This window comes from Lepidochelys olivacea (assembly GCF_965140295.1).
Source record: "Lepidochelys olivacea isolate rLepOli2 genome assembly, chromosome: 4".
In the NCBI taxonomy this organism is placed as follows: Eukaryota; Metazoa; Chordata; order Testudines; family Cheloniidae; genus Lepidochelys; species Lepidochelys olivacea.
In genome coordinates this window covers 43,256,141-43,277,681 of record NC_140414.1, presented here as the reverse complement: position 1 = coordinate 43,277,681, position 21,541 = coordinate 43,256,141, and the positions used below count along the sequence as shown (strand labels likewise).

General features: G+C 38.4%; 1 long non-coding RNA gene across 1 annotated transcript; it reads left to right on the top strand.

Annotated features, from left to right (window-relative positions):
* Nucleotides 1–389: 389 nt before the first annotated feature.
* On the top strand, nt 390–20,722 carry LOC311519197. Its single transcript, XR_014711219.1, has 4 exons — nt 390–456; nt 1,602–1,761; nt 8,195–8,310; nt 20,275–20,722. It is a non-coding gene; the product is annotated as an uncharacterized lncRNA (long non-coding RNA).
* The last annotated feature ends 819 nt before the right edge of the window (nt 20,723–21,541 follow it).

The window sequence follows — 21,541 nt, the reverse complement described above, 5'->3', positions numbered from 1 at the left end:
ACAGCTGTTCATGGCTCGGCTTCAGTTACCAATAATGTTTATTACATGACAAACATATAAGACATAATGAAGCTGTTGGGATTAGTCTGAAGAGTCTAATAAACAGATACAACCCGATGAGCTGTTTCATGTGGAATGGAAGCCATGGGTACTAAATAGCAAGGAACTGACGGCCCCTGCACACACATTAACAGAGTGGCAACAACATTTGAACCTGACTGTCAACACATGATTTTTGCAGGCAAAGAAGAATGAAGAGTCACTCCAATGTCATCTTTTGAAAACCAAAAACATTATTTCGAAGCAACATCCCTAGAGAAATTTTTTGATTGTCCATAGTAAGGAGACTTGATGCCACTGGTCCAGCCATTTTGCTCCAGTGCTTCAGGAAAGAAAGTAGGAGCTGGGGAGAAGTCACCTGAACCTATCCAACCCTGAGGATATTGAACAAGAAAGGTAGGGAGCAGGCCAACCAGCCACTACCTGATGGCCCATCCTCCAGAAGACAACTCAAAGTAACAAGCAGAGCCCGTGGCCCATTTGTCATTTGAATCTTCAGCTTGAGTTTTCTGGTTTGACAAAATGAAGCACAGGAACTCCAGTAGCATGCAAACTGACCAGATTTGGCAACCCTTGCTTAAAATGCTTCACAAGCAGTCTCACTGATGTAAATATGGAATAAGCAGTACGGTACTACTGAGCACAGATCTGGCTCTAAATTATGCTGATAAGGTTTTGCTGAAACTTGTGCAAATCAAAGCTGCTAAGTTTCATACAGTCCTACATGAAACCACTACTGTCTCAAAACAGGGTATGTCCTTTGGTGCTGTCACAGTTCAGGGCAACTGCACCTTTACTGTCTTTCTGTGGTCCAACAAGCGCACCCACTCTCAGGCTTCTGGCTCCCCAGCCAGCACCTCCTTTGGGCAGAGACACGTGTCTTGATTCCTCCTGACTAGGAAATTTCCAGACTGCATAGTTCCCTGCCTATTCTGTGAGTTCCCCATTAAAATCAGACTGCTACAGCAGGCCTGCTTTGCTTTTCTCCTCAGAGGCTAGAAACAGTGTAATTACCACAGTTATAAGTTACCATACAGCTTTTTCCAAGCAACTACATATATTCTTAAGGTAAAACATTACAAATAACACATTAAAACAATAAAATAACCTACCCATGTGCTAATAAACTTGCTAGAGATCTGTCCGACTCCAGCAAAGGCTCTGGCCAGTAACAGCCCTTCTGATTCCACTGTTATGGGGCCAGTGATCCTTTAGAAAAATTGGGACCTAATTGGCCCATGCCAACTCCATGGGCTACCTCTGGAAATGATTAGGTGTTCCAGGTGGTGCCCCTTTTAGCTAATTAGAATTGAAGCAGCTGAGTTAGGAGGAGAATAGTATAAAGAGGAAGTTGCTCTAAGAAAGGAGAGCTCTATCTGGTCAAGGTCTGTGGTTGCTGTAGATATGCATAGGTGGGGAAATAGAGCTCTGGGTGGGAAACAAGCTGTGAAGTAGGGTTGATGGAAGCTAAGTAAAAATATGTATGTATGTGTAAAATTAATAATTGGAGTGTATTTTTAATATATATTTTTCTTTTCTAGGTACATGGATTTCTTTCCTATCCTCATCAATGCACCTAGTCACTTTGTTTGATAACACAACACTTTCATTCAGAGGATGCTCCTAAATGATGTGCTTTCCTGGTCCTGAAGGCCAAGATCATCACCATTCCCATTGGATCAGGCATACTCCTGGTATCAGGTATAACAGAGCATCCCCTTGTTGTTCACATGGTGGCTTTTTCATTAATGAACCATAGAAGTGTAATGTAACTGTAGTAAAATACACTAATTTAACTCCTTACTATGTCTAATCTGAAGCAAATCAATTTTATTAATGAGATATATTTAACACTGGCAATGTCATACTATCATGTTTGTAAACCAATGCATTAAGTCTTAAAATTCAAATTTTCTTATAGCATCAGTGTATGCTTAAGGAGCCAGCTGCACTGAAGTTCAGTTTCTATGAAATGATCACAGCTGGATCCCAAGTCCTTCTCGAGTTAAGGATTCTGTAGAAAAGATATCTTGAACTTCGGTGGTACAGTACACATACAGAAAGTTGGTTAACTTACTTTCTCACCCCCTTGAGGTGAGAAATACAGGTGTAGATGATGAAAGTAGACTGTAGGCTAACTTTTTCAAACTTGGTGGCTAAGTTACGGTACCCAATTCCATTTTCATGTTCAAATACCTCTTATACCTACATGCCCAAGTCCAGAAATGGTGCCTCATATGCATGTGCAAATTGCAGATTATGCTTCCCCCCCTCTGTAGTGTTATCTGAAATTTAGCGGTCCTGAATATCTCTATTGTAGCGGCCCAAAGAGGAAGCTGTATACTTCCATAAATGGATATGCTCTCACCTTCATACTCAGACTTATATTTGCAAGTTCTGTGAACATTAACTGAAAATCTGTGTATTAATCTTCAGGCATTAAGAAGAGGTTATACACTTATGATTAAGGATATGTATGGGAATTTTTTTTTCCTGTCTCCAGACAGTTTAGTTATCTTTTATGATATGTTGTGGAATAGCAGTAGTGCCTACTCACTTCAGAAAATTAGGGCATCAAAATATATAAATCACTGGATCCATAATAAAAGTTATTCCCTTTGCCTAAAAATGTCTAATGAGAAGCAAAATACAATAGATTTACAGGTTATTCTGTGTTGAAAGGGTAGATACAGTATAGAGATATGACAGTAATGTAATTTCCCAGCTTTTGTCATTTTAATTTCCACTCAGGAAAATTAGAGTTGTAAATCTTGTTCTAATGCCTAGTGATTCATATTAAAAGTTACCTTTTAGGGCAAAAGCTATTACACGCCTAACTGCCATTACACACATAGTTAGTGCTGAAAGGTGAAATCTTAGCCAGGTGTTCTCCCAGCCAACAAACACCAGTGCACTTGCTGCATCATTCTTGAACATCCTACATGGTAACTTTTAGTCACGCACCCAGCTCACTTTCAGTCACTTATCAGTTCCAAGGATGACCGGAAGAATCAAGGGCTGTTCTCCCCATTGGGATACTGACTAGCCTCCAGCCTTGCACACCATGTAGACTCTGGCCTGGAGGAAGTGAGGTTGAAATACAAGAATTACTATATTGTATTTTATTTACTCATCTACTAATATAGTACTGTAATTATGTCATAACCACAACTTAATGCTCAAAGAAATTGGCATGTTAGAACATACATGTTGAAAGGAATACAAATTCAGATCTTTTCGGGGCATCTGACCTCTAGTCCTAAGAAGCCTAACTAGAGCCTTGTCTACAACAGGGGATTTTTTATAAGCCTCCACTGCAGATAACTCTGATTACAACATTGGGAACAAGAAGTCTCCCATTTTTCAGCTGTGCTATGGCTAGTAACAATGGGAACTCTAGTAGCAATCAAGCCTTTCTGGGTTCAGCAGCCAGTTCAAGGACTGATGGTAAAACCTGTACATAGCTCGTCCAATTGACACCAACTTTAGGCCAGCTGTGTAACATTTTTAAGTGTTTCAGATTGAATTTTTTTGTTACACATGTGGCTGTCAATTTCAGTTCCAGCTGGCAACATGAAAACCCGCCTGGAGAAGCAGTTACCTTTATCATAAGTTTAACCTGACAGCTACTCTGCAGCACTTTCAATTAGAATCCAAATGTGTTGGGGAAATGATATTTTGTAGTGAACCTGTATGTATGCTATCCTGCTCCAAGTCAGGATCAGGATTCTACTGTGCTAGGCTCTTCAACACGGAGATAAATATTATACTGTAATGGCACACCATTACCTGCACATTCCAGTGCTACAGTTAGGTAACAGGATAGGGCTCAGTTGGCCATTTCAGCAGACCTAGGCATTGGAAGCCACCCTTCACCAAAGAGAGCACTGGCTGTAATTATGGAACTCCCTGCTGCATGCATTGCATATATGTGAGGGATGACAACTCAAGGCTGCAGACTGTAGCATGCAGCAGCAAAGCCAGTCAAATCAGATTTCTCCCATTTGAACTTTGCTCATTCCACAGAGGTTTCCTGCTTCCTGTGCTGCTGAATGCATTTATTATGAAGCAGCAGGAACCTAGCATTTGAAAAGCTTTGACTCGCAGGAAGTGAAAGTTTGAGCATCAGTAAAAGCTTTTTCTGCTTGGAGTGTAAAGCTTTAAACTATACATATTTGATAGATTCATTAGCTCCTCGTTTTCCTACTTCTTGGCCAGGTCTGCTCCTGAGGCCTGACCCAGTCTCCATTCCTTGTTTTAAGTCACAGGCTTTGTCACCTTTTGATGCCATGTCAGGAAGATCATCCGTGCATCATTTCAACATCAACTATATTTCTCTCCAAAGCTTCAGATTCTGTTTCATTGAAAACAAAATTAGCTCTCTAGCCTGCCTAGTCATAAAGAGAACCTGTAAACATGAATTAAGTGTAATCTAATGCAGTGATATCTGCCTGAATCTACAGAAAGCGTTAAACAATTGACCCAATAGGAATGAACTAGGGTACACATGCTGTAGGGACTTGCTGGTTCAGCATCTAATTTTTGAAAGCCACAGACACCCTGTATCCAGGAAAACCAGTGAAGATTCACAAGTGGTGAATCTGCAAGTGAGTTATGCAGGCCATCTCAAACAAATGCCAATAAAACAAGATCGATCTAGGTATAATGGAGGGAGCTATGATATACATTTAACAATTAATAGCTAAACCAGATGCATGTAAAACATATTCCTTTCTTCTGGTTACTAATGATAGATAGAAAGCAGCTGAGAAATGATCCACTTACAGAAAGGAACCAAGTTCAAAAGTTTATTTGGGTCTCACCACATTATAATTCTGATTCTTTAATGTAAGTTTTTTATACATTTGTTTTTCAGTTAGACTTATGTAAGAAATGTATACAACTACAGGCAGTGAGGGCAAAGTGCTGAAGCTGATGGCAGTTGAGCCCTCCCAACCTTGTAAGGGGTGCTCAGTACCTCACAATGTTAGGTCCCCTACAATTATTTTTCCTAATTAAGAAATTCTGAACCTTTGGTCTGTTCTTGAGCCTTAACTAACAATTGGTACTGAAATTCCTTGCTGCACGAGGCTACCAGTAAGAGTAGATAAATATTATAAATAAACAGCAGATGGCTTATCATGGTTACCAAATACTTTCAAGATACTGGGCTTGATGGAGCTCCCTTTGAGGTAAATAGCAAAATTCCCTTTGACTCCAGTAGGAAGAAGATTGGGCCAATAAGCCCGACTATATTTGTCTTGTGTGTGTTGTACCTATATGGGACTGACAGATAATATCTGAGGACTGAATAACGTAGAGCAACCCTTCAGAATCTGAGCAAATGAATGGTCTAGTCTTTAAAGGGACATACTGCTGAATATGTACCTCGCTGGGCAATTTCCATGTGAAGGTACTTCATTGTTTCCAGAAGGACGTGGAGCACCATCATAGGTGGCAATTATGAGCTTTAGTGGTTGGTGGAAGGACTTGGATTGAAGAGAAATCTGTTAAAATAGATTGTCTAGAGTTCTGAGGGGCCACAAGATTCTTTTTCCTGAAGAGCTTAAGATCTCAGGGTAAAATCTGTTTTCCCTTGAAACTGATGGCAAAACTTCTATAGATTTTTCTAGGACCAAGATTTCACCCAAAATAATCAAGACAAATTAAAGATGGGGGTGGGGTAGGAGATGAACAGACAAGTGAAGGGTTGGATTTTTAAAGTGAAGTGCCCCGTGGGGTTTTTTAAAGCAGCTAGGCATGTAGCTTCCAGCCATCCATAAAGTCCTCCAGACTACATAAACCTGGATATTTTTTTTTGTTCCCTTCTCAAACAACCTTGATGGAATTTCTCTATTGACTTATCTCCCAGACAAAGGAATGAAAGAAATAAGAAATGGGAGGGGGGCAGCAGTATAGCATGGACAAAAAGGGGAAAATGTGGTGGCAGACTGAGACCTTGGTATGACTAAAAGCTATTAGCAATTAATTTTTTTTTTTTGTTCTCCATGCTGTGAACCACTTAACAGCTGTGTGATGGATGCTCAGTCAGCAGGGGTAGCTAGAAGGAAAGAGTAGAGGTCCTTTCTTTTTTTTTTCCCCCCAAACCCTGCTCCTTGCTTTGGCGGGAGATGGGGGGACAGGGGGAGAATGAAGACACTAGCTACCTTCCCATACCTTCCAATCTGGAGGGAAAGAAAGAAGAGATGCACACAGAGCTCCTGGCATGGGGGTGGGAGGAAGAATGGGGGACCCTGATATGGGGCCAGTGGGAGCATGGAGAAAAGGGGTCCAACCAGGCCCCTCGCAGAGATGGTGGGAATGGAGTATGTTCACAAAACCCCTGGCATGAGGAAGAAGGGACATAGAGACCCTGACATGGAATGAATAATACAGAGATCCTAGTATGAGAGGGGGAGTGGGAGATTATGGGGAGTCACTGAAATAGAGGGGGATAGGAGGGTGGCCGTCTTGCTCATAGTCTTCCATCCTGGTTTGATGAGGCTTTGTTTCGTAGGGCTGACTTAAAAGCTCCCTTGAGCTCTTATCTGAAACAGACAAAGCTGATTAGAAATTCTGTAACATTTTTGACATCTTCATATTAAGTTAGCACATGTCTAAAGGTAGAATGAGGAAATCACACTCTCTAAGCATTTAACACTGTTCTCTAGTGAGTGTCTCATTTCAGGTCAATGCATCCATTCCATTAGTAGTATGTCAGCAGTAGTAGCTGTGCCTGGGTTGTGTTTGACTCACACAATCTGTAACTCAGCAAAATGGAGCACATTTCATATTTTTATAAAATGTTTCCAGTACTTAATTTGAACCCTTTCACATATCTTTCCTTAGGTGCTATATTATCTTCCATTCTGAAAAAATCAGTCCCAATAGGAATAAATAAACATTTTTCAAATAGGTTGTATTATCTCACTGATCTATGTTCTGCTTCTCTCATTCTGAGGATCTAAAGAATGGAACTGATTTATGAAAAGGACTTTACTGATGAAGAAAGATTAAAAGAGCTAAATAGATAGTGCTTTGCTAAGCCAAGATTAGGGAGAATATAGACCGCTATTGTGCCATATTTAAAGAGTGGAAATGAGAGAGCGGAATTATTTAGCATAAAGGAATATAACTAGGAGCAAAGATATTAAATTTAATAAGGGTTCAGGGTAAGGTGGTATTTACCTTACTCATGTTGAACAGCACCTGACACCATGAGTAGTCTCACTGAAGTCAGTGGGATTTCTTGCAGAATAAGATACATGTCAGACCTGGGCTCAGATATGAACTTTTCGTCAAGGATTATGTTATAATGATACAATCTTCCCTGAGTACATGCTGACCCCGGGGCAGACGAGTGGCTTAAACTATGACTGAGTCAAGTCTCCACCCATTCCTCACCATGTGCCCTGGAGAGGAAACCGCAACAAGTTACAGTCCTCTTCTGAAAATAAGCAAAACAGTTGACCGCACAGATTATGTTCTTACCTTTTTGTATACGTACATCTTTTGATGTTTAGGTAACAGAAGATAGTGGAGTTGAGATGGTGTACATTATGAGTTACAGTATGGAACATATGGCTTTGAAAAATGTTATGGTGGACTGGATCAAAGCTCATGGGATTAAATGGCTATTTAAAGTCAACTAAATGGCAGGGGAATGTCCTGCCAGTAAGATTTATAAGACTAGGAAATAACCATAAATATGTGTTGAACCATATATTGATTTCAGATTTGATCATAAGAAGGGGTTTTGGTGCCTTCCCTTAAAAGAAGGAAAAATAAAATGTGTAGAAGAGGCCAAAGAGCAAAAATATCCATCCATCAACTTGAAGGTAACTTTAAAAAAACCCTGTATGAGTTTTAAACTTTAGAACTCAAAATACTGAAATAAACGTTTATGTTCCAATTAAATACAGCTATATGGCTTAGGGGTAAGGAGAATTTTGAACACACTAGCGTAGCCTGACAATAATAATGATTGATAAATACCTAGCTCTTTATAAAACACTTTTAATCAGTAGATCTTTCTGTGCTAGATTTTAATCACAGCTTTACTCATTTTAATGAACGGTTTCAAGAAGTGTCTAGAAAGATGAATATTTTCCTCATTATTCCTTTATTTCATCAGTGCAGGTCTTTTCTCTCAAGATACTACAGAGATCACAAAGTAGAACTGCCCAATCTGCTGTACAGACCGGGATAATCTCCATCTTCATGGCTGAGGCAGGAGGCACAAAAAGTGAGGTAACATTACAGATGGAACGGGGGCAAAATGCTTGCATCAGATGGAAATTCCTAAATATCCCTCCACGTGCAAGTACAGGAAAATATATTTGTATTTCCATGTTTACTTAGAATGTGTGAAACTAGCATGCTGTCTGTAAACATCTCTCAAGGAAGCAAAAAAATCATAACAAATATCCCGTGCCCCTTCACAAATATTGTAATTAGAAATGTGAAGCAATATTTCAAAAAAACCCACAAAAAACATGGCTACAATTCTGTATCTGGCTGCATGCAGTCAGGCCTGTACATCCACACAAAGCAGCACTGAAGTCAATAAAGTGCTGCAAGCATTTAGGGAGCCAATCACAGAGCTATAAGCCCATACGAGTATTTAACTTTACACAAGTACAGTGAATGAACAAAAACACTGAGGAAGGGATTTGGCAGTTCTTTAATCCTGTTTTATTAAAATGTGTGTTCAGCATAAAAAGTGAGGAATAAATTTATGCATTAATTTATTTGTCTTTCATTTGTTTGTTTTTAAAATCTAGAATAACTTGGGAAATCAAATCTTTAACAGCAACAATCGTATCCATCTTAATATTGGTCTTTCCTAAGCTTATTCTGCTTTAGTACACAAAATCCCTATGACACCAACACCTTGCTCCAGTGCTCTTGTAATTCTGTGAACTAAATACTGGAGGACAAAATTGAGTCAGTCTGTCACACACAGCTCAGGGTACTGAATTGCTGTAGCACATTGAATGTTGACCATTTGGAATTCCAGGGTTGCACCAATATATAATCTTGAAGATAATTGACCGGGATTTCTCCAGTGCTATAATATATTCTTCTGTTAGGCAGGCCTACAGTTACTGACGGGAGGTGTTCAACTCTTCCCCTCCATGTATTTGATCAAGTGTAGTCATAAACAATAAGGCTCATAAACTCTGCTCTAACTTCCATTATGGAGATGAAGGACTAAAAACCCTCATTTTTTAACTGAAAGTTTAGATCCTGGAGAATGTGTACAGAAAATTCTCTGGCTGGCAACTGTGAATCGAAATATGCAAAATGTGCTTTAATAGGTGAGGCATAGCAAAACAATATTATGGCCCCAATTCAAGAAAGTATTTAAGCGTGTGCTTATGTCCCAGTGATGTCAGGGAGACTGAAGCATGTGATTAAAGGAACATACGTGCTTTAATGTATTTCTAAATCGGGGTCTATGTAACTAAATGAGTGCAAGGCCAACAATAGCATCCAACTTTTTGTGGGGGCTCTGCAACACTCTGTCCTTTGTCCCCTTCTCTTGTTCCACTATACTTTTATCTCTGGGCAATGTTGTTCACAAATACAACTTCTACTACCACCTATCTCAACTCCACACCCATCTCCATCTGCCCAAACTAAAATCTCATTCTGTGTCTCTGATATCTCGTGGATTTCTAGCCATCAGCTCACACTCAACATAGCTACAACAGGACTCTTAATCTTTCTCCCCAAACCCTCCCAGCTACCTCCTATCTCAATCACTGTGGACAATATCACTATTATGCCTGTTACTGAGGCCCATAACTTCAGTGTCATCTTCAACTCTGAACTCTTTCTAGGTTGTCGCATGCGGGTTATGTCTGAAACTTACAGATTTTCTTCATAGCACTTTAAAATATGACCTTTCCTTTCTATCTGCACAGCTAAAACTCATACAGGCTGTCGTCATCTCATGTTGGTTATTACATCATGGCCTACACAAAGGCAATCTTGGCCCGCTCATATACGTTCAGAATGCTGCTGCAAAGATCATTTTTCTTTTCCTGTCACTTTGACCATGTCACCCCTCTCTTTGCATCCCTCCACTGGCTCCTACTTCTCTCTAGGATCAAATATAAGCTCTTTATATTCAGCTTCAAGGCCCTTCACAGCCTTTTCCCACACTACCTATCATCTCTCATTCAATATTAAAAAGTCCAATCCCACCTCCAACCAGTCCATGATGTCAGCCTCCGTTGCGCACTTGTTAAAATTGCAAACCAACACTTCAGTGCTTTCTCCCATTCTGCCCCTCGGACGTGGTACGAGCTGCCTGAAAAATCCTCCTTTAAAACTCTGCTTAAGACTCTCCTTTTCTGTGATGCCTAAAAAATCTTGACAACAGTTAGGTCATTTTTCAGCGTAACAGCCGTATTAGTCTGTATTCGCAAAAAGAAAAGGAGTACTTGTGGCACATTAGAGACTAACCAATTTATTTGAGCATAAGCTTTCGTGAGCTACAGCTCACTTCATCGGCTGCATACTGTGGAAAGTGTAGAAGATCTTTTTATACACAAAGCATGAAAAAATACTCCCCTCTGCCATGTACATTGGGCAAACTGGACAGTCTCTACGTAAAAGAATAAATGGACACAAATCAGATGTCAAGAATCATAACATTCGTAAACCAGTCGGAGAACACTTAAATCTCTCTGGTCACGTGATTACAGACATGAAAGTTGCAATATTACAACCAAAAAACTTCAAATCCAGACTCCAGTGAGAGACTGTCAAATTGGAATTCATTTGCAAATTGGATACAATTAACTTAGGTTACCTTGCATAATGACTTAGCCACTCCCAGTCTCTATTCAAGCCTATTTCCCCTTGTTTTTTCCTACCCCCCCCCCCAGACATTCTTGTTAAACCCTGGATTTGTGCTGGAAATGGCCCACCTTGATTATCATACACATTGTAAGGAGAGTGATCCCTTTTGATAAGCTATTACCAGCAGGAGAGTGGGGTGGGGGGAGGTATTTTTTCAGGGTTTGTGTGTATAAAAAGATCTTCTGTACTTTTCACAGTATGCATCTGATGAAGTGAGCTGTAGCTCACGAAAGCTTATACTCAAATAAATTGATTAGTCTCTACGGTGCCACAAGTACTCCTTTTCTTTTAGTTAGGTCATTGGTATGCTGAAGCATGCCAGTCCCTCACAGTTTGAATCTGACCCTGCCATTTCTTATGTACATAGTACTCATTATGGTATATCATGAAAAATCATAGTTTGCAGTATAATAAATGGAAACACTGAACTGTACATGTGGAATGGGACTACTTATGTGCTCAAAATTAAGCAAAATACTTAACTGCTTTGCTGGATGGGGACTCTAATGCATAAAATAGTAACAGATTAGGTTGTGTTCAGTGGCCTGGCCTTTCTTTTAATGCACACTGTGCCTGAGGTATTACATTGGGCAAAGCCAATTCCTGACTTCAGGGTGAACAGTGGCTATCAGACACATCGAACAAACCCGAAGAGCCGGTGATGCTTTAGGCTGAGAAAGAAGACTTATTTTCAGAAGATTGCATTTCACGTTTGATTAAGAATTTAATGTGTAGTTAGTAATACCTCATGTTTTGGGGGTGGAGAGGTAGTGAGCAATGTTCTTTGTGGACTGTCAATTACAGTTGGGACTGCTTCTTTGAATATAGGTGTTCTGGAGCTGCTGAAAAAATTGAGGAGTGGGGACATCAAGGGTAGAGCAAGATGTCAAGTAGCAAAAGCTTCTATGCTGAAGAGAAAGTGGAGTTAACGGATACAAATGAGCATCATGAGACAAACAGCTTTCTGAAACCAGAGAATATTTCTTTGTTGGGAGATTTGCAGTCATGTTAAAAATGGGGTTAGAAGCATGAGTGCAAGATAGTTTCTTCAAAGGCTACTTCATGAAACGTGCTGTAAAGGAAAGCAAGGCTATATTTTGAAGACACAACAATAAATAGAAGTTGAAGAGAAGCAGAAGCAGTGGGGTGCAGTGAGGGAAAAGTTTGGGACCCCAAGTCCTAAAACTGTGTCTCTGAAGTCACATAAATAAGATTGGCTTTTTAAAAATGGGATATTGTTTGTGAGAGTTCCTCCACAGTTCATGTTTATTTCAGTTAAATAGTAACACTGTGAGAGATAGGTGAGAGCTGAGCAAAAGGATTAGCAACACCGAGGCAAACAGAAACTAGAGAGAGCACCAATTGGCAAGCCTCTACTGGTGAGGAGTCATCAGAATAAGACTGACTGAATGAGACCACTGAGTTTCTGTGTGTATGTGTGGCCTATCTTTGAGGACAGGAGAAAGAGGACAAAATGAACCAAGATAAGTCTGAGTCCCTGAGCCATGAAGAGCAAACCCCCTATAAAATAGTAGGATTAAGGAAAACGGATGTCTGAGTTAAAATTAATAGGTCTATAACTTCATCCATTTAATTCATTCTTGCAGGCTTATTAAAGATATTTTAAACTCTGTATTGCCAATTTATTATTAATTCTGGAACTTTATTTAAGGGCAAAGTATGTAGTACCTTTCAGGGTTTACCTAAGTATAAAATGGCCAACATTCACTGACTATGAACAAGACAATTACAGTATAATTAATTATTCATAATTTATAGTGATAGCCTTATCACTAGTTAATGGTTATATTTAGTTTCTCTAGCCCCATACTGAGAAGGATTAGAATCCATTATAGTAAACTAAGTAGTTCATTTTACTTATGTTACATTGGCATGAATCTACTGGCTACATCTACTATTGAAAATTGGTGAAATTATCAGGAATTGATTTTCAGAAGACTAGTAAATGCACAATAAAGAGGGACCCAAAAAAAGGGGGACATGAACCTTTAGGTCAGCAACAGAAGTAAAGTGTGGTGGGAACATGAAACAGAATGTGACTAAGTAGGAACATAGGTATTGCCATGATGGATTAGACCAACAATCCATCTACTCCTGTGTCCAACAGATGCTTCAGAGGAATATACAAGAAACCTGCAGCTGGCAGTTATGGATTAAACTGTCTAAATGGCATATTTCTCTTAATCCTCATTTAGTTAGATGTTGGGTTTTGCCCTGAAGCATGAGGGTTTATATCCCTACCTAAACCATTTTTTAAACACTTGGTGATGTAATTATGGGTACTCTTATTAGCCATAGAAATATCCTAGCCATGTTTGACTCCTGCTAAGCTCTTGGTTTCAGTTGTGTCTTATGGCAATGAGTTGGCCTAAAACTGCTGAAAGAATGGATGCAAAAAGGAGATATTTTGGGCCAGATTTTTAAGGCATTGAGGCAGCTAAAGATGGGAGTTAGGCATCTAAGCACTTCTGAAAATCTACTAGGTACCAAGTGCATCTTTATGTGCCTATCTCCCTTTAAAAATCTGCCCCCAAATTTGACTGTCATATTTATCTTATCTATTCTAATCCTTCCGCCCTCTCACTGCTACAATAATGTAAATGTGAGCCATTATAGCATGCATTGATCGATGGATGTTTTGCAACAAATAACTTGTATTCATTTAGTCTATTTAGCCTCAGCTACTTTTCCTTTTCACATTGTCCCACTTGTATACAGGGGGCAACCACAACCAATTTGTTTGACTTAATATAGACACATTAAGATGAGGAATGATGTGGGAGCTGTCACATGGTGCTATCATAGAAACAGGGCTAAACAATTACACCAACACATTAAGAAGACCACTTTGAAATATTTGCATTTGTTTCTGTTAGTGTAATGACTATGTATTATTTCAAGAGATAAAACTGGATTTCTTTGGGACCTCAAAGAATCACAAGAGTAAAATCATTTGAAGGGTAAAACAAATTCTGATAAATTTGTACCGGTATCATTGAAACGTAATAGTGCTGGTGACTTTTCTACTCAACATCATTATTATCAACTTGTTCACACACTCTTGACAGAGATCATAACAATGGATTATGACCATCTTCATTGCCTTGGCATGTACACCGTTCTGTGCAGGGCCGGTTGTTCTGAGTACAAGCACAGTTGATTGTGCAGCAACCTCTACTGGTACAGGCACAAATATGGTCTTGTAGCAGCTCAGATGCCATTGGGCCCTTGAAGAATACAGGAAGTAGTTCATCATTCACACTTTTGCAGCCACGTTGCAATAGTGATCCAATATCTGGTATACCTGTGTGTTCAGACATCCAAATGTTTGTTTACCATGATGCGTTTTTGACACACTCTTCAAAACTGTCCTCAAGTGTTAAGGAGTTTGGCCAGTGATTGTTCTTTTTGATGGCTAGTTTGAGATGCAAGCAATTCAGGTCTCTTTGGGTATACTTGTCTTTGACTGGTCATTCAGCACTGTTACCAACTTCCTTGCTGCAGAAATTATGGCTTGCCCAGAACTGGCATTTTTTTTTTTTTTTTGCATCCAACATTAGATCTGGTCTACTGTTACCTTTCTGCCATTTTCACAGTTACTGTTGTCATATCTGTCAAACAATTTGATTACAGAATTAACTTTGTCAAATACCTTTAGGATCTACCTCATTCAATTAATCCAATGTGTGGAATTTGTCTTCAGCCATCATTTGTATGACAGACATGGTATCTCTGATGAACACTGTGGTTTCTTTGTTTCATGCTGTTAGCTCATGAATTCTTTCAGTTTGAGCTTCCAATTGATGCCCTAATGTAGCTGTCTGTTTTTCTGCTTGTTTCAGCAGCATGGAAGAGGGACTTGTGCATAGGTCTTATTGGGTGACTAAGAATAATTGTCATTTAAATATGATCTCCACATCTTGCTAAGGAGAGGACTCTGCAGAAAACAATTTCTGGACTGATAGCTGCTGTGATTGTCCTTTCCTTGCTAGACTTAAATTTAGTCATCTTGGCCATGTCAGCATATGTTTGATGCAATATCTATTGACTGGGCTGAAGAAGCTGCGTGTACCATCAGAATCAAGTTCTGCACCTCTCTCAAATCTCTCATTTGTTGTTCACCAACATCTTCTATTTTCACTTGAGATTCTTGTAAATTTGATGTTACATGCAGTCTTGTAGATAAGTTTGATAAACGCCTCTGGATGTGATTCAGGGTCAAATCTGTTAATCAGGCTCACTCGCCAGAAAACCACCCACAAAGCATTTGGATGACTTAAATTCCTGCTTCAGATTACTAGCTGGTTGGATAGCATCAGCTAATGTTGTTGCACTGTGTAAAATAATGGTAACTTGCCTTGTCCTTGCTGTGCACAGAATTAAATTGAAGAACCATCATGTTTTTCTAATCTTGCCTGTAATTTACTACTGCAATAGCTTCCAGTTTCTACATCTGAGGAAAATAGGGCTTTATATCTTTGTAGCAGCTTGGAGTGGATCAGATATAAGATAATTGTCTATCTTTTCAATCAGTTGATAAAATGCAGTGTCATAAGGTGACACTACTGATGCAATGTAAACCAGATGGTTTTGCTTTAAGATTCATTTTATTCAAGTAGGAAGAAAGGTGTGTGGAGTGATAAACTGCATCCTTAGCCATCAAGTCTTCTACAAATATTCAGCACAACATGTTATCTCCTCTTTGAAGTGCTGCCTCCCCTTAGATTGGTTGCTCATGAAATAGAAACATTTGAGAGAAGTTTTTTGTCTGTCTTGTTTTTCTCAAGTAAATAATGTGACAGGACCAAACACTGAAGGATGTGCTTGCTCTGGTGTCTATAGAAGCAGGTGAACATGATGCTTTCTAATCAGATTCAGAGTTAGTTTTCTTTTCTGTATTCAATTCAGCTCTGACATGCACCAAATTCAACTAGTTCATGTATTTCTGAAAACAACTATTGTGATAGAGTATTGGTGGCACATCATCTAAACTAGAAAACTCATCCAGTAGCTGCCAGTACAATTCATCTCTCTTGGCTTCTGCTGTCAGCAGCACAGAATTCTGTCCAGCACTGGTGGCTTTTGACAGTTTTGTAATCCATTGATTTTCTTGACAAATAACACATTTTTTTCAAAGTTTGTGGAGAGTCCTTTTCTCTTTGATGTAAGCTTTAAGGGGCTTTTATCCTTCATGTCCAGATACTGTAATTTACCTGTGGAGGTAAAATTACTAAAAAAATATTGTTAGCATTACCACCTACACTACCACCATTTTTCCTTTTGTACATGTCTACAGACTGATGCTAAATTAGATATAAATTAGGTCTATTTTTAGTATCAAAATTGCCATTTTTATTTAGTGAGCACTTTGATTGAAGTCCAATATGAAACTGTGTATCTAACACTAATCCTTACATGTGTATGAGAGTCACTGAAATTTAAAAGCTAGTTTCTGGAATATCTCAAAGGCTAGTGCTGCATGCATAGGCATTTACAAATTAAAACCTTCTACCAGGCAGAGAAAGTGCTACATTGTATGGACAAAAGCTTACAAATAGAGAAGCATTACATTATGAATTCACATAAATTTACACCTACCCACAATGCACTACAAACTAGGGGCATGCAATCTACTGCTACTGGTGTAAAACCTTCAGTGTGAGACTGATCTGGTCAGCAAATTTCAACTGAAAATGTAGAAAACTATTATAATCACGTATTAGGTATTTTGACAATTAAGAATATTTGATGTGAAAACATTTCATGTTAGTATACTGCAAAATGTTGATTTTTGACATTTTGGGCACATATTTAACAGTTTTATCATTTCTGAAAATTATTTGTGCATGCAAACCAATAAACATATTTTAATACATTGTTGTTTGGAAGCTCTGGCTAATGAATACCACATTAAGGTGCTAAAATTAATTTTAAAAGTAAAAACTGTGATCAGTCATGTTGCAGTGTTTCTGGAACTGTGCCAAAAAAGAAGATCCTTCTCAATTTTAGGTACTATTGTTTCACTATGCCTACAGGCTTACAGCCCCACTTGACAGCTTCAGATCATGCCTCATCTAAATTTACATGACATTGGGTGTGTGTAGGGTGGTTACATTAAACTCCAAAAATATGGCTCTTTTTGCCACATGCCTTTCCTAATAGTAATTCTTTCTTTTAAATTTCTTATGCTTTATATCTGTAAGAAGCGTAGCAGTCTTGTAAAGCATACAAAGCCAAAATGACCGTCCACAAATTGATCATATTTTTATACAGTGAAACCAGCCTTAAATGACATGTCAAGGGATTGATAAAAATCAATTGCTTAGAGGTCTTGTAATAAGTTGGAGCAGAATTGTACTCAGTGGGTCATACACTCATTTGGTTTAAATTGGTATACTCCATTGACTTTAATGAAACTATGCCTATTTACACCATGTGAGGGTTTATCCCAGTATAGATGGTGAAACTTTGGAAAGGTTTCTTAAGACAGCTTTCCTAACAAGGATGATCTCTTACAGAGATTATATGGTATAGTTTTAATTTTTATTGGTTAAAAATTTAAAAGCATGGTTATTGTTAATAGGAGTAGTGTTTATTATTATATGTTGTTTGTATTGCCATAGTGCCCCAAGACCCTGATGAAGTGGGTTTTGCATTGGGCGTTAAAACTGTTCAGGCTTAAATTGGTTCTGCTCTCCTCCAGTAGAGTACTTTGCTGTCTAGGACCCTCTGATGAGAGTGCCCTGTATTCCATTCCCAAATTTTTGTCCTGGGCTGTTGTCACTTGTCAGTGGATAATAAATGGAGCAGCAATGTTGGGAATAGCCTAGGCTCAGTCTGTTGAGAGCCTTTAAATATTCACAGATTACAAAGTCGGAAGGGACCGTTGTAATTGTCTAGTCTGACCTCCTGAATAACACAAACCAGAGGATTTCCCTGAATTAATTCCTGTTTGAACTACAGCATGTGTTTTAGAAAAATATCTAATCTTGATTTTAAAATTTCCAGTGATGGAGACTCCACCACAACTCTTGATAAATTGTTCCAATGGTTAATTACCCTCACTGTTAAAACGTGTGCCTTATGTTGAGTCTGAATTTGTCTAGCTTTCGCTTCCAGGCTTTGGGTCTCATACCTTTGTTGGCTAGATTGAAGAGCCCACTGTTACCAAACGTCTGTTCCACACGTAGCTATTTATAGGGTGTGATCCAATCATCCCTTAATCTTTTCTTTGATAAGTACATAGATTTAGCTCCTTAAATCTTTCACTATAGGCATGTTTTCCAAGCCGTTAATTATTCTTATGGCTCCTCACTGAACCCTCTTAAAATTTGCAACTTCTTCCTTCAATTGTTGACACTAGAATTGGGCACAGTATTCCAGCAGGGTCAGATCAGTGCCAAATATAGAGCTAATATAACCTCTCTACTCCTACTTGATATTCCTTTGTTTGTACGTCTAAGTATCAGTTAGCTTTTTTGGCCACAGCTCTGTACTGAGAGTTCTGCTATGTATCCACTGTGACTCCCCAGTCTTTTTCAGAGTCACTGATTCCCAGGATAGAGTTCCCCTTCCTGTAAGTGTGGCCTCAGTTCTTTATTCCTAGATGTATGACTTTACATTTGATCCTATTGAAACATGGTTTTTTTTTCCAAGTGCCCCGCTTACTATGAGATCCAGATTACACTGTTTCAGTGACCTGTCCTCTTCATTATTTATGACTCCCCTAATAGTTGTCATCTGCAAACTTTATCTGTAACAATTTTGGTTTTCTTGCAGGTCATTGTTAAAATGTTAAATAGCATGTGGCCGATGGTAGATTCCCACGGGACCACTCTGGAAATATACATGATTGATGATGATTCCCCATTTACAATGACATTTTGAGATCTATCATTTAGCTAGTTCAGGACCTTGAAATAAACAGAGGAGTCAGTGAGCACAATGTGTTCTTGGCATATTTTCTGGCTCAGTAGGGAGGCCATCAAATGTTTCACAAATTAGGTTTACTGAATAACCTTGATGTTTAGCCATATGTAGGTCAAATTACAGTAGTCCAGTCTTTAAGTGATGAACTAATAGCTCATCATCTGAGATAAAAGGCATTTTTTTTTGTCAAGCTGGACGTGGAAGAAGGTGTTTCTAGCAAATGACATCCTTACCTGAATGTTAAGGAGCTGTGATTAACAGGAACCTAAGGCTTCCCACTATTTTGATTTTAGGAGTGTGGGTGCAAGTGCCTTTACTGTACCATCCGTTAAGTGCTTGAGTTAGCACATCAAAACAGTCCCCTCTTCTTATTACCATCATTTCAACTTGCCTGAGTTAAGCTTGACCTGGATGTTTTTCATCCAAGTGCTTATTTCTCACAAACATTGTGACATTTGTGTGATAGTGGTGTTCATATCTTTGAGATGGAAGTATGAACCTGGATATTATCACACTGGAGAAGGTATTAGAGTCCAGAGAATTTTACTGTCCCTCTTGCATGTCTCAAACATGTGTTTCTTTGGAGAGGAGAGTGAATTGATTTATGAGAAGTTGAGATCAAGCAGGAAACAAAATCTTCAGCAATGTATTAATTGATGTTTCTGCTTATGATTTTTATTTTATAAAGGGCACTCGTTAATATTAATGATTAATTATAAAATAAATAATATATAACAGCCTTAGTTTTTTTTTCCTTTTAAAAGCTATTACTGTGCATGCAATATGCTGTTCTTCTTGACATAAATAGCAACAGACAGATATAAAGTAGAGGGAATATCTTCCATGTAACAGTTGCTTAAAATACTTCCCGCGCTCAGTTTTTTCAGTCTGTATACACATGTAACCTTCAATGAAATCAATGGGAATTCTGACTTTGTAAAAAGACAGGTTTTTTTAAAAAAATGTATATAAGGTAAGGACATAAGCAACCAGTCCTTATATGGTCTGTATGATGTCCAAACCAATTAGATTCAAGAAGTATAGTATAGTAATTTGCCATTGAAATGCTGTACTATGCATGCAGTGTGCCTTTCTCTTTACCTTTTCATGATATCTGGAAGATGTAAGGAAGAAATGTTACATTGACATCATGTCATGTCTGGTATGGAACACTGTGGCATGGAAGAGCCACAAATATTATACGAATGCGTGAATAGGAACAGTTATATTAACAAATGCTTCCTCTGGGATCATTGTAAAGGATGATGCAGAATGCATTGTTGGCATGCAGTGATGAAGCACATGGATATATATATATATTTAAATGTGGTATCCTGGTTTTGTTTCTCTTTGAAAGTCATGTATGTATTTATGCATTTTTGTTGTTCACAGAGCAACAGGAACTGGATACAAAGATGTGTGTAATATTAAAGGATATACTTTCACAGAAGTTCATGAGGACCAAGCCATGCAACTCCCATTAGCATCCATATCAGCTATGCCCCAGTAAGTGTAAATTAAATAAAAAGTCAAGGAAATTCAGAGTTAAGGCTATCTTAATTAACCATGATGGCTGTGTTTAGCTGTTTTGGCACATACATAATGCACAAGATACACTAATATGAGTTCCTTAGTATGGAATACCTGAGCACAACAGGAAAAAAAATAAAAAAGAATTAAACTCGGAATTTACTTTCACTGTATACATTTGTTATCACGTTGCTCAGAGGCACACAGTCCCTGCATGGTGTGAGATAATTGCACATATTTCCACAGTCCACAAATACCATATAAACTGTAGAGAACTGAGTGGAATGTTGAATATTTATTGGAAACCAAATAAAACTGTCTGTCTTGTCTGCCATGCAAGAAATCAATTGTGTGTATGTGAGTAATTTATGTGCATCTATATAAATATAGAGATATAATTATGACATTGCAGAGAGACAGAGTGCATGGGAATTAGGGGAGAGAGTGGGTTAAATCCTACTATATTAGACTGCTCACTGTAAAGTGGTGTACCTTATCAATGAATGTTTATAATTTAGTTCAGTAGAGCAGGGAGCTAGTATGCTTACAATAGTGGAAGCCGTTACATATAAAGAAAAACCTAAAAGTGCATAATCTATTTTATTTGAAAATATCTGACTGCTTATATTTTGTTAAATAAGATCAATGTGTGATTGATGGGCCACAAATCCAAATGTATGTTTCCAGATTATCCAGTAGCATCTACAACCTTGTCATGAGACCTCCTTGACACCAAATGCTACATCATTTCAAAACTGCTTACATGCTGATTGCCTGAATAGAGTTCTAGAAGCTATTCATAATCATAATTAAATGTCTTCATCACTGTTATAACCAATATCACTCAAAGTGTAAGAGAGAGAGAATTAGGCTAATGTTTCAGCTTGTACTCAGCAGGAGCCCTTGACATTATTCTGAATACTCTTACTTGGATTTTTTTAATCAGAAATTTGTTTTTAAGTTAGAATGTCCTGGTCTGAAAAATCTGACTTAGATTAAAATATTTCTTTTTGGGTGGTGTGGTTCGGAGTTATTTTTCAATGCACTCAGTAAAGAAGTCAGTCACCGAAAATAATATAAAGATAGATGGCTGGATAAATGTAGAATATTAATGTCTGTGTTTGTTGCT